We start from the raw sequence: 13,574 nt of genomic DNA, 5'->3' as shown, positions 1-13,574 counted from the left end.
ACTCACCAGAACCCGCATTGCCAACAGGGTGCAACACAGCCAAGGCGCCACAGAGCCGAGCCAGAGAAAACCCCTCTTGGCTCCCCACATGTTCCAGGCAGCGCACAGCAAAAATAAGCCACGCACAAGGAACTGGCAGGACCTATGATGTAACTCTGGTTTCAAGCATGTGTCCCAGCACTGGACCTCTCCCATAAGCTGCATCCCTGATGGCCTGTGCCAGCAGCTCAGGGGTGCAGCTAGGAAACTCAAAGGCATTGAGAGGTACTAACCTGAGCAGAGGTACAAACCCAAAACAGGTATACCTGTACCTGTATCTTCACCCAGTGAAACCCCTGTAAAGCTACAGACCAAGCCATGAGTGTAAGGTTCTCGTAGCTACAGGCTGTATAGCATAAAGGCGAGGTCAAGAGCAGCCATGTGGTCTACTCAGCCATCAATCATGCATTCTGGAATATATTCAAAAATCTTCTTGAACTTCAAGACAGGGGCCGGCCCTGGCTGCCCAGAGGAGAATCTGCCACTTCCGACCGTGATGCACACTGTCCTCAGCCTGTCGGGGCAGTCCCATCTGTGGCGTTTCCAAAGGCAACAAGACAGGGTCGGGGCAGCTGGCTTCCACCTCCTGCCTTCAAGTCTGCACTTTCCAACACAAAGTTCAAGCAACAACATGCAAATCAAGTTTAAGAGACCACACATCTACTGGGGAATGGTAAGGACAATCCACCCAAATGGGTGCCCCTTTGAGGACCAGGATTTGATACATTTCTGGGTGAAGCAATCCTCAGCAAAGTAACAAGAAGAAGAAACCAAATACCACGTATTCTCACTCATAAGTGGAAGTTGAACAATGAGAATACATGGAGACAGGAAGGGGAACATCACACACCAGAACCTAATGGGGGGCAAGAGGAGGGAGAGTATTAGGACAAGTAACTAATGCACATGGGGCTTATAATCTAGAGGCCAGGGTGATGGATGCAACAAACCACCACAGCACATGTATGTCAATGCAACACACCTGTATGTTCAGCACATGTATACCAGAACTTCAATTAAAAAAATTATTCGAGTCGAGAGCTTAAAAGCAGCAAGATAAAGACTCTGCAGGTCAGATATGGCTGTGTCTGCAGTTATGATCACAAAGACACTAAGGTCATGACTTATGATGGCAATGATTGAATAATCCCCTGTAGCCACAAAACCTAGATCTCAGAGCCCAGGTTGTGCGAGCCTTGGGGACAAACCCAGGCTCCTAAGAAACACTGCCCACAGAGTTGATATTCTAAAGACATTTCCAGATATAACTGAAGCCGAAATTTCTTTCAGGGAATCAGGATGGTTAAAAACTGACAATCCTAAGCACACTAGTGAGACTAAGTCTGTTTGGGAATGTAAAGATTAAGAGCATCAGGGAGACAGGGTGGCAGCATTTATCTCATCCGAAGCTGGCAGGATGAGATCACACAAAACCCACCTAAGACTTCTGTGGGCATGGACGATAGCCTCAAAGCCTGTCTCTGTCTGTCAGCGCTGTGTCCAGTCCTGCACCTCTGATTAGCACTGCAGGCAGGTCAGGGCCTCAGACACATCCTGTGCTTCTGTTTCAGGTTGCAGAGGATCCAATGGGCAGGTGGTGTTTCCCTGTCAGGCTTCACTGCCATCCATGTGGCTGAAGGTTTGTAAGGCTGAGGACAGATTAAGCATGTTTTTTGTTGTTGGGCATTGCAGTAAGCACTTTATGTGCGTGTCTCATCTAATTCTTACAACAACCCTAGGAGGTAGGCACTAGATATAACCCCAGTTTGTAGGTAAGAAAGCTGAGAAGGCAAGCAGCTGGCTCAGGGCCACAAGGCAACCAAGGTAACGTGGGCAAGCCACAGAGTCAGCACTTTGGAATTGCTCTCACAGGGTGCCAGTACTCCTGGGAAGAAGGTAGGATTTGAAATCAAAAGACATGCATTCAAATGCTGGCTCCACCTCCAGAGTCATATGACCTCAGGTGAGTTACCTAACCTTACTGACCCTCTGCTTCCTCCTTGGTACAAAGGAGATGATTCCTACCCCACAGAATTTCTGTGGGGATTAAGAAAGCTTAGAGGTGTCAAGGTGTTGGAATGTAGCACTTGCTCAGTAAACATTACGCCCATCCCATCCCCTTCCCACCATCTCCTTTCTTCCATTGGCCTTGATGCCACCTCGATGGTCCTGCAGCTGCAACTGCCCACCCGTCCCACAGATACAGGCCTCCTCTGTCCCTGGACACTGGTCTTCAGGCTGAGGTGTCCCGCCTGGGAGGTAACTGCATGGTGGGTGGGAGAGGAGGGGAGGAGGAACAATGTGGAACATCACACACCGGGGCCAGGGGGGTAGAGCGCTAGGGGATAAATCCAGGGGATGGGGGTATTGGGGAGGGATAGCATTAGAGAGATGCCTAATATACATGTCAGGGTGACAAATGCAGCAAACCACCACCATGGCACATGTGTACCTACAGTAACAAACCTGCAGGATCTGCACATGTACCCCAGAACTTAAAGTACAATTAAAAAAATGTATTACTTTCCAGTAAAAACGTCAAAACAAAGAAAAATGTGTGAAAAGGGAACAAGGAACTCAAGCAACCAGGGAGCCAGAGGTCACTGCATGACAAGGTTTCCACTTGTTTCTTTCCACCAGTTCACTGTGGGGCTTCACACACCTCACTCCAAGTAGGGCAGCAGATCTGTTCTCCCTTCCATGCCAGTAACATCGTTAGGACCAAGTGAACTGCAAGAAAAACCAGATTCTTCCTCCTCCCTCCCCTCCCACCCACCAAGCATATTCTTTACAGGAGTAATGTTTAATCCTCACTTCAGTATGAGAAACAGATGGTTTAGAAATATACAAGTAAACAAGCTTACAAAAATGAAATGGTAGTAAGATAACTTCAAATCATCTTCCCACTAAATACAGGGACAGGCACACTGTTGGAAATGCATTTGCTGACATTAAAATAGTCCCATGAAGGAAAACCAAGACCTCAGCATTCATTCCACTCTGATGTGGGCAGCAGTGATTTCTCTCCGTATTTTTCTATTTCCCAGTTTTTGGGATAGCAAAATGAAATATAAACAAACCTCAAAGGAAGTTTTCCTCAGAGTGGGAAGATCCTGTGGACCTGAGGAGCAACATGACAAAATTCAGTATCCCAGGAAAGAAAACAAACCTCCCCAACCTGCCTAGGAAAAGCCTAGATCTCTCCATCCACCTCGTCCCCAATGTGGCTCTATACTGTCTCACTCTGTGCCATCTTCCATCACACCTGCAAGGCAGGTACCCGACATCCACACCCCCTGGGGCTGGTGAGAATAGGTGACTTCTGAGACCAGCAGACTTATCCATTGACAAATCCTTGAGCAAGTTTCAGATGACTCCCTCTTCAACTTCTGACCATTCTCCCTCCTCAAATGTAGCTCAGAGTTCTAGAATGACAGAGCCACTCATTAGTGACATGCTCTAGATTAATGGCCACCTCTGAGAATGTGTAGACATCAGAAGGCTCAAGGGTCAGTGATACACTTTCTCTGCCATGCCTCTAACAAAAATTCCTCACTCAATAGTAGCCACAATGGAAAGCAGGGCCCAGCTGTATCTTTCTCAAGGTCACGTTCTTGAAGGTCAGCCACCATGTCTGCTTCAACCCCATGGCCAGAACATAGCCCATGACCACAGCTTACTCAACGCAGCAGGAAAGTCATCTCTATCAATATTGTCCCATGAACTAATCACCCTGTCAAAGTTACAGAAATGGCCTCTCCTCCTCTGCTGCTCACTCCTTAAGTCAGTGGCACCCAAATCCTCCCATATGAGGAATCAGAGGCTGGGTGAGTCAGGAGGCTGCTTGAGGAAAGAAATTCAGCACTGTTCAAGACACGACACCCCTACCATTCTTCGTGCAGACATGTCTCAATTTTAAAGTGTCACTCAAAACTACTGACTGCAGGAAATCAAAACAACCCATTTCCACTTCAGTGGAGGATTGTGTCAGAGGGAACAGATCTCTTCACAAAGAGGCTGTTCTCTCCCAACCTTGATCACATTTAGTTTGAATGGGGGTGAGTGGTTTTCATACCACTTCGAGAAATTCTAGAATCAGATTTATGGCCACCAATATGGACCCTATACCTAAGTTTTGCACATCCTCTTTAGGGAAGAAACTCATGAGGCACTGGTATGGGTGTGGAGGTCATTTCAATTGGGCAGAACAGGAAGCCTGTAAGCAGGAATGAAAGAAACCCCATCAGAATAAGCAACACGAGGCTCATCACCAGGGCTAACTTCCACGTGGGTGACTGGTGATGCCACTGTTGAGGTTCTCACTCAAAAACCCAAGATGATGGGAAGAGAGAAACTCAAGTCCCGCTGAGGATGCATGCTTAAAAAAATGATTGTGTATTTTCACAGGTGTAATCATTTTAACCAGACGTAATCTCCACATTGAGGTGATCCAGCCCATGTAAAGTCCAAAGCAATGATGTTCTGTGCCTCTCCCAAAATTGCGTATCAAGTGGGTAGGTTAGTTCATTTTGTTTTGTTCTTTGGACCCCTTTCCCTACAAAAGTGTACCAAAATAATCCACTGGCCAGTAGCAGCACTGGAGTCATGGGTAAGATCCTGAGGGCCAAAGCCACAGGCTCCTACCTCACAGCCCAGTAGAGGCTGAACCTCACTCATGTCCCTACCTACTGACTTAAGTGTGTGTGTATGTAGGCGGTGGGGGGATCCCTGCAAGTGCTGACAAGGGTCTGAAGGCTGAGCCTGTTTCCATATAAATATTGAATTTAAAAAGACTTAGAAATATAAGCACAGTTATTCCTATAATCATATATAAGCATTTAGTTATTCACATATAATCATAAAAATACATATACTCGGTATAACCTCTTAATTTTACTAGTGATCGGGTAATGAAGTATGGAACTAAGGTGACATTGTAAACAAAGTGATCCTAAGGCAAGATGTTCTAAGCCCTTTGTCACGCCTACATAAGGGCTACTGGAGGGTGCCTCGGCTGTGCGGCAGTGCCAGTGCTGGGAAAGCACCTGCTGTTTAGCCAGCTAGGGAAGGAGACGTCCAAAATGGCCAAGACCTCTCCTTCCTCGGGAAGTTAGTAGAAAACTGCTTGTTCAAATTCTCGTGGTAGGCCTGATGGCTGTCAGAGAGACCCACAAACATCTGGGGGCTTGTCTCTATGGGTTCTGTGCTTCAGTGGTCACGTTCCATGTCTACTTTCATGTTCCACTCTGCACCTGGTTCCTCATTTTCTTATTTTTTAGTAATAGTAACCTAAATCTTAATGTCCTTAATATTCTTGACAAGTATGCCAAAAGCACTGATGTGCTAAGTTTTCTTCTCACTTCAGCTACTTGAAAGTCCTGGGCCCCCTATCTCCAAGGCACTTTATTTACTTGACCCCCTCACTGACCACCAATGCTTCGCCCTACCTTCCCAGCCTCCTACTTAGTACTCAAAGTCAGAGCATCCACTCTGCTGTTTGGTTGGCAGTAGACCCCTGGGCCCCAACTCTTTCTTGGTGTCTTATGTCTTATTTCCAGTTTCTCATCTCCATACCTGTAGAGAGGAGCTCACAGGACCCTGTAGGGCTGGACCCTACACCTCAGGGCAGTCAGCTTCCTCAGGTTCAATCATGAGGACTCATCTGCCTTTAGACACAGGAGTGCAGGCTGCTCCCTGCCACCTCCTTCCCCCAGGGCTCACAACCCCGTATCTCCTAGATCAAGCTGCAGAGGAGGTTAACTAAAGGCAGCCAAACAAACCCAAATGCAGAACAAAATATCTACTTGACATCCGATTTTGGGAGAGGCACAAGACATCGTTGCTTTGGACCCCACATTGTATGTGAAATCTTCCACAAGGGCCTACAACAAAGGATCCCAACTATGCTAGTCTATGGTCGCTTGGTGGTAGGAAAGAGGAGAGTGGAATGGAGCATGATACTTGATGTGGCATGTCTGGAGGGCGGCACCGGCAGTGGCCCAGGACATATGGCCACATTTCAGAACAGTTTCCCAAACAGATGCAGGCAAGGCCCGCTGCCTTAATTTTAAAAAATGAAGATTCAAATCCATGTTCTCCTGCAGTGTATGCCAAGAGCATTTAATGAGCAGCATTCACAGCCCTCCATTGGAGCAAAAACCCCTCTTTCACTTCTACATGTGGACAATGAGAAGCTGCAGAGGCCCATTATTGGAAAACTCACAACTATACCCAAAAGTAGAGATTTCTCATTCAACTGCTGTAGGTCTAGCATAGCCCCAGATTTTCACATATTAATTCCCAGAACAGGCAAAGGTGACTGTTTCAGCCTTTTGAGTTTTGGTCAGATCGTCACAATTCTCTTCTGTAACTTTTCTATTTGCATGCCTCATTGATCATTTCTAGTTTGCAGTCAGGTTGTTAGTTGTGGGATTTAGGGTAGGATTGTTGTGCTTATGTAAAGCCATTAGTCTCTTCCCAGATATTCTCTGCAAAGACAGTTATTCTCATATTCATGCAAAATGGAGGAAGGGAAGGGGTCATCATGAGCTGTGTCTACCAAGGAAGAGTACATCAATAGACCACAAGGAGGAAAGGAAAGCGTAATTTTATATCAAATCTCTGCATTTGTTATTTCTCCTAAAGTGTATTTTTTTTTTTTTTACAAGTAATGTCAAGTACAATTTTCTACAGCATACTAACCTTTGTCTCATTTAAAGACAATGTAGCCAAGCAGGTTGATTTCAAAACACAAACTTGTTGCCTCTTCCCCATCTAGTCTCAACACGTTACCTGAAAGCAAGCTACAGAAGCCTTTTCCCTCCATCTTAAAATAGACTCCATGTCTCTCCCTTTCCCACCATATACTACTTTTGGCATTTCACTATATGCTAGTATCTAATCATGTGCTTACTTAGCAGTTCCAGGAGCTAATCTTCGGACAGACAGGCCAAGCCTGGAGAAGTGTTGAGAAACGTTAAGTTATTGAGAAGTGCTCAGTGTATGATAGGATATATTTTCTGCTAGGAAGAACAATGGTAAGGAAAACCTAGCCACCACCCCCGACTTCCCCAAGTGGAAAACTAGTTGGGCATTCTAAAGTGGCAGGGCAATATATAAGTATCATACCAGTTAAAACAATTCCTTAAGCACAGGACATCTGACCCTGCCTCCATGGCTCCCTCGTGGGGAATACTTTTTAGTTTGTCTGATCAGTGATAAGCGGGCACCAGCTGCCTATTTGGCATGTTTTGTGTTATGAGAAAATACCAAATATCTGCTAGTAATAATACCTGTTCAGAGGGAGTAAATGCATGGGTCAGAGTCTGCTTGAGGCCTTCAGCCTGGAACTGTCAGCCTCTCAAGGCTCTCAGCTTGGAAGGCTCCTATCCCCTTGGGTAGTCCCACTTTATTGTTCTATCTGGGTGTCTGCTCAGTTCCTTCAGCATCACCTGGGTGGGGATCTATATGGCCAAGCTGGTCTCAGTAGAGAAGCCCAGCTTTATAATTTTTTTTATCATCTCAAGGTAGCTACTCAATTCTACCATTGTTGAGATGCCAGCCCATGCTCCAGGTGCACTGAGACCCGAGATAGCCACTGGAATGAGACAGACGCTTAACTCAGCACAACTCCTACATGCCCTCTCTATCAAGTTGCCCTTTCATCAGCCCTTGTGTCTCCCCAGAAAGGCCATGTGGCTACTTTGCAATCTGGCCACTTCTCCATGACTAATTTTGGTTAATAAAAAAAAAAAAAAAAAAAAAACACACTCTACCATACCTCACTCTTGCCACTGGAGTCTGCAAATGGCTAGTGGCTGATCTGTGTTTGGTTACAATGGGAGAGTGGTAACTAAAATCCTTCAACCACCAAGAGCAGCTAGGATCAAAGTGGGTGAGAGCAGCTAGGCCAACAAAAGGTAAAATAGGATTTGTCACTGTTGCTTACTTATTGTAGGAATGGTTTGAGCTTCACTGCAGGGTTCCTTGAAAAAAAAAAAAAAATCAAACAGCAATTAGAGAATTACTAAGTCTCACGAGAGGTTCATGCTTTGAAAACAGGTTGTAATTGATATACACCAATCTGGGGGCTCACCTACCTAAGTACCAAGTAACAGCCAAAGGCAAGAGCCATGAAATGGGCAGAGCTTAAACCCTTAGACCCCACCTATGTGTCTATGCAATGATCTTAAAGATGACAGCTCCTTGCTGCTCCCAATGGACCTAGGTGTCCTGATCCCATGAATGCCCAGGTACTGTGTGAGTGGAGGACCTGGAGAGCATCTGCATTATCAACCCTGCCAATTAACATGAGCTGCTCTATTGGCAAGAGTAACTCAATGCTTTTTAATATTTTGGTCAGGACAACATTGCCTTGATACATGGGGAGGAAACTACAAGGAAGAAATCACTCATCTGTTTTGAATAACGGGTTCTGCATGATTTTCTAAGGTTAAGTTTTATGTAGAAAACTAGAAATTTGGCAATCAGTATTTTGGCAGAAAGCTGCCAGGATTTGTAGATCACAGGCAATTTGAGACCATCATAAGACACTAGAAGATGACATAGAAGGCTATGGCCCAGTTCATTTTCAAAGAGATTTCAGAAATTAATGTCTTAGTTTCTACAGAAGATTCAAGTCCAAACATGAAGACATTAGAAACTAAGTACACAATTAAATAAAAAAAACCTCACCACAAAGTATTCTCACGATTTAGATAACTATTGAATGCTACCCACCAGTCAAAGTAGAAACCATCATCCATATTATTCTAGCCAATATAAGTAGAAACATTCTCAAACTGCCCCCACCTTTCCTGTAGAACCAACTAAACTGAGAGACCCCTGGACATTCTCAACATCCTCCGCCCAGAGGCTAAACTGCTCCAACAGGACTCCTGTTTCAGAGTAGACCAGGAGGCTCCTGATTAGGAGCTGTAGTCAGCACTGCTGCTGGCAGAGGCAGGTCACTAACCACCTGCACAGACACACACGTCTTTTCACAAGCAGCTATGAACCTCGTCCACCCTCTTCTATGGGTAGCCACTGTTCTAGAAGTGGTCGGAGCCAAGAGAAGACACTGGCATGTATCAGTCTCAAATGGGCTGAGACCTGGAAAGCCAGACCAGCAGCTGCTGCCACATCACAGGAGTGAGCTCTGTCAGGCTCATGCTTTTGCCCCAGAGCAGCCAGGCAGGCCCAGCACTCAGACACCATCGGGACAGGAATGCTTTCAGAATTGTTCACTTTACATCCTGAGTCCTTCCTGCCTAGATAAGGTGCCATTATTGACCATGGAGCTGGAAGCTTCCTGCTCTTCTCATACCTTTGGAACAAATGAAACAACTCAGAAGCCTAGGATTATTGACCACATATTCTACATTCAGTCCTTTATTTCCTCAGACTGAATTCCAAAGTACTGCCCTCATCACCACACATTTGTAGAAAAGTTACCATAGCAAACCATGACCCAGAAGACATTCCTGCTTCTTATAAAGGTATCCTGTTACTCAGAGGTCATGCTCTCTAACAGTCCAGAGGGAAAAGAACAGAGAGAGCCTTTCACAGATGTTCCAAAGGACATTGCCCTTGTCATTTTCCCACTAAGACAAGATGAACAAAGCCAATAGACATAAATTCACCAGAACCCAGCCCTCCAGGAAGATCACAGCCAGTACACCACACCTCAGAGCCAAGCTGGGAAACTTCATGGTGGGCTCCACAGACCTTCCAGGGAGGTGCAAGAACAAACCATGTGCATCTCTTCACACATGTCTAGTGCAGAGTCTCTCCAAGTACCTCATCCCTCATGTACTGTGCCAGAGTGGGAACACAAAGGTTCTGGGGTTTAATCAGAGGAAAGGCAGGGACCTGAGACAAATCTATATACACAATTTCTTCACCAAGGAGGCCCCCTAGAAAGCAGCAGACCCATATGAGAGTGGAAAAACTTATGTTGGGTTCGTAGGTTTTATGAGAGAGAGACAAGATCTACAGCAGGTATAACATATGTGATCAGTCATGGATGGGGCCCAAGCTCTGTCCCTTGGGTGGGGCACACAGATGAAAGCCCTGGCAACCCTCTGGAGTAAAGATGCTTGAGCTTCCACACAGCAGCATACATGACCTGGATACTTCCCTATAACCCATGCAGTTGGCCTTGTCACCGACTTGAAAATTAGCACACTAGAGAAAAGGGGGCAACTCAAGCTAGATGTGCCATACTCCACTTCTCACCATTTTTTCCAGGGCATAGCTGTGGGAGATCTAAGTATTCTGTATGGCCATACTACTCTCAGTCCCCTACTGGGGCACTGAAGTCCATCCTCACCTATACCTACATCTTCCAGCTCAACCCATCCCTACCTCAATACATGGTGATCTTGACTCAGATCATCCTTAGGTACAGTGAGCCAATTTTCATGCAGGTAATGTTTTCACAGGTGAGTGTAAGCACACTATTAAATCAGACTAAAGGGAACTGGTAGAATTCAAACCTGAGGCCACTACAAGACACTGCCCAGGTACCAATCTAAGTGAGTGCCTCTACCTGAAAAGGAGGTGATGGTCAGTCAAGAGTTCATCTCATCCCTTGGTGACTGTTTGCTCTGATTCCTGGACATCGTGTGTAAGGTCAGTAACCTCAGGACCTTCTTGGAGTATGACCATTTTTATACAGACTTGAAAATGGATGGAATATTGTAAAATGAAATGCTTTCTCCAGAATCAAGGACCGAAGTCATTAGTGGAAAAGTTGCACAAGCAGCGAAGCTAAACAGAACATGCCCACTACAAGATATTGAGTAGGTATAAGAAACACCCTGCAATGTCAAGTTGACCTAACTAACTGCAATGTTAAGAGCTGTGTTTTCATGAAATATTGTCAGTCTACATTAAAACAGCACTGCATAGTGGGGAAAACAAAAGTAGAAACAAAACCCTTTGTATCTGGAAAACTATTTCCATGCATTTCGCAATAGCAATGTCCCCAGAATAAGACTAAGCTGAAAACATCAGACACCCTTTTTTAAAGTGTTGACATGGCACACTGGGCCCATTTCTCTAAAGAAGGTAGACTCTCATAGAACTAGTTTCATGCTCACCAACATTCCAGCCAGAGAAAGTGAGGCTTCAGGGGAGTTCTGACATGCAGCGCTGCCAGTAAGCACCTGCCCCACACTAGGCTGAATGGCGGCAGATCTACCCTGCGAGATAGGCCCCTTTCTGCCACGCACACCAAGTTTGTCTCATACAGAGCTTGAGCAATTTGTTTTCTCTGACATCACTCTGCATTGTGAAACATACTCTCCACAACAGCATGAAGCCTGACCTAGGAAAGAGTTAAGACCAGCAAGGCAGGAAGAACAGTTTCCATCATCCTAACACCCCTGCACTCCTGCCCTTACCTGATAGTCACTGAATCTCTGTAGGGCAACACTGGGAGACTGAAATAGATTCAAAATTCTGCTCTCGTCTCCAGATGGGCCCTGTCTGCCCAGAGAACATGCTGCTATCAGCCATGCTGTCCATGGCTCACCCTGTCTGCAGCTGTCACACCTCTAGGAGGTACCTAAGGTGTCAATAAGGAAAGCTCAGGAGGCAGCTGGCTGCAACCTACCTGCCTTCAGCCTTGTACTTCCTATTTGAAGGTTCAAGCAGCAGTATGCCCAAGTGTAGGAAACCATCCATCTGCTAGGGCACTATGGATGACAGTCAACCCAGGTGGATGCCCCTTCATCCACAACCATGATTTCACACACTCTGGGTGAAGCACCTCCCCCAAAATGTATTCAGACAAACCCTAAACCCTTGAATCAAAACCCACAGATCAAAAAGTGTCTCAAGTCACCACTATCTAAGGATGCTGGTCCAAGGACTCAAAGACAAGGATTGGAAGGTGATCCCTGTAGACTATCATCTGAGAACCCAGGTTGTTCCAACCTTAGGGGAAGATCCAGGCTCACAAGTAACACTGTCCATGGAGTCACCACTCAAAAGATGTTGAGATAAGTTGAAGCTCAGATTTAAAGAAAATCTGGATGGTGGACAACAGTCAATCCCAAATGCTTTCTAGTAGAAATAAGCCCATTTTGGTGAATAAAGAGTAGAAGCATCAGGGAACGAAGACGACCTGTATCCTCACCATCAGAGGCTGGTAGGAAGAGGATCACAAAACCCACGTACACTTCTCCAAGGGTAAAAGCCTGGAAAGCTTTCCCTTGGAGGGTCAGTGCAGTATCCAGTCCAGCCCTGCCCCTGATTAAACTTGTAAGGAATACCTTTTCTAGGTAAAGCGGGGAAAGCAGTGCGGGTTCTTTAGTGTGCTCATAGCCCTGTGTCAGTGTACACTTCTTTGTGTTTTCATCTCCTCATGCATAGTTTCACATAATAAAATATTTTTATAGCAAGGGAAAAAAAAAAGCTCAGTCCCCTCACTGGGTCCCTCTGTTGCAGCCAAAATGATGTGCAGGGTGCCCTCTGCCACGCAGCCGGCCACTGCCGAAACTCAGGACATCGCTTACCAGATGAGGTCCCAGCTTGAAGAAAAATAAAACACAAAGTTCCCCCATGTTTAAGGCTGTGTCATTCAAGAGCCAGGTGGCCACAGGGACAAACTACTTCATCAAGGTGCATGTCAGTGACAAGGACTTTGTCCACTTGTAAGTATTCAAAGCTCTCCCTCACAAAAAACAGCCCTTGACCTTGTCTAACTACCAGACCAACAAAGCCAAGCATGATGAGCTGGTCTATTTCTGATCCTGACTTTGGACAAGGCCCTTCCACCATAAGGCTGATACTGAATTGATTCTCCATCGACCAGAGTGTACACTTGGGATCATAAATTGAGCTTCGTCTCCCGGCTGCGCCCCTCGGATGGAAGGGGACAGTGCAGCAGCTTCTCTTGCATTTCTGTTCCTAAATTTCATTGTGTTGATTCTTCCCCCTCCCAATCAGGGATCTTAATTACTTTCAAAGTATTTGCAAAAAATATTTTTAAAATCCTTAAAATGTTTCAGACACATCCCAAACTTCCTTCCGATTTAATCCATAGGCGATCCACCTGGAAGCCAGTGTTTCCCAGTCAGGCTTCACTACAATCCATGGGCTGAAGACTCGGAATACTGAGGACAGATTAATGATTTTTACAAAATATTCACATCCAGTAAGCCAGTTTTTAGACATTTAGGAGAAAGGTAGCTGCTAAGTTACATTCAGATCCCACTTAGAAGTGCAGCAATGAGCACAATGCTGGAAATCCATCAAGTGACATTACAACAGTCACATGAACAGAAACCTAAGACCTCAGCATTTATTTCACCCTAAGGTGGGCAGAAGATACTTATTCCTCCTGATGTGTTTTGGTATTTCCCATCATTTTTATAATGGGATGAAACAGACAAGCTTGCCTGAAAGCTTTCCTCAGAGTGAGGAGATGCTGTTTAGTGAAAAGCAGTATTCTGACACTTCAGGACCACAAGAGAACAGAGCAGCCCATCCTGTCCCTGTCTGGGGAAAGCCTAGCACTCTCCACCTCT

General features: G+C 45.6%; 1 pseudogene; it reads left to right on the top strand.

The window, feature by feature from the left end:
- The first annotated feature begins 12,497 nt into the window (after window positions 1-12,497).
- LOC116533928 lies at window positions 12,498-13,033 on the top strand (annotated as a pseudogene).
- Window positions 13,034-13,574: the final 541 nt, after the last annotated feature.

Source organism: Sapajus apella, unplaced genomic scaffold (assembly GCF_009761245.1).
Source record: "Sapajus apella isolate SASKATOON/1434 unplaced genomic scaffold, GSC_monkey_1.0 scaffold85, whole genome shotgun sequence".
NCBI lineage: Eukaryota > Metazoa > Chordata > Mammalia > Primates > Cebidae > Sapajus > Sapajus apella.
Note: the sequence above shows the minus strand (reverse complement) of the source record. Positions and strands in the feature narration are given on the sequence as shown.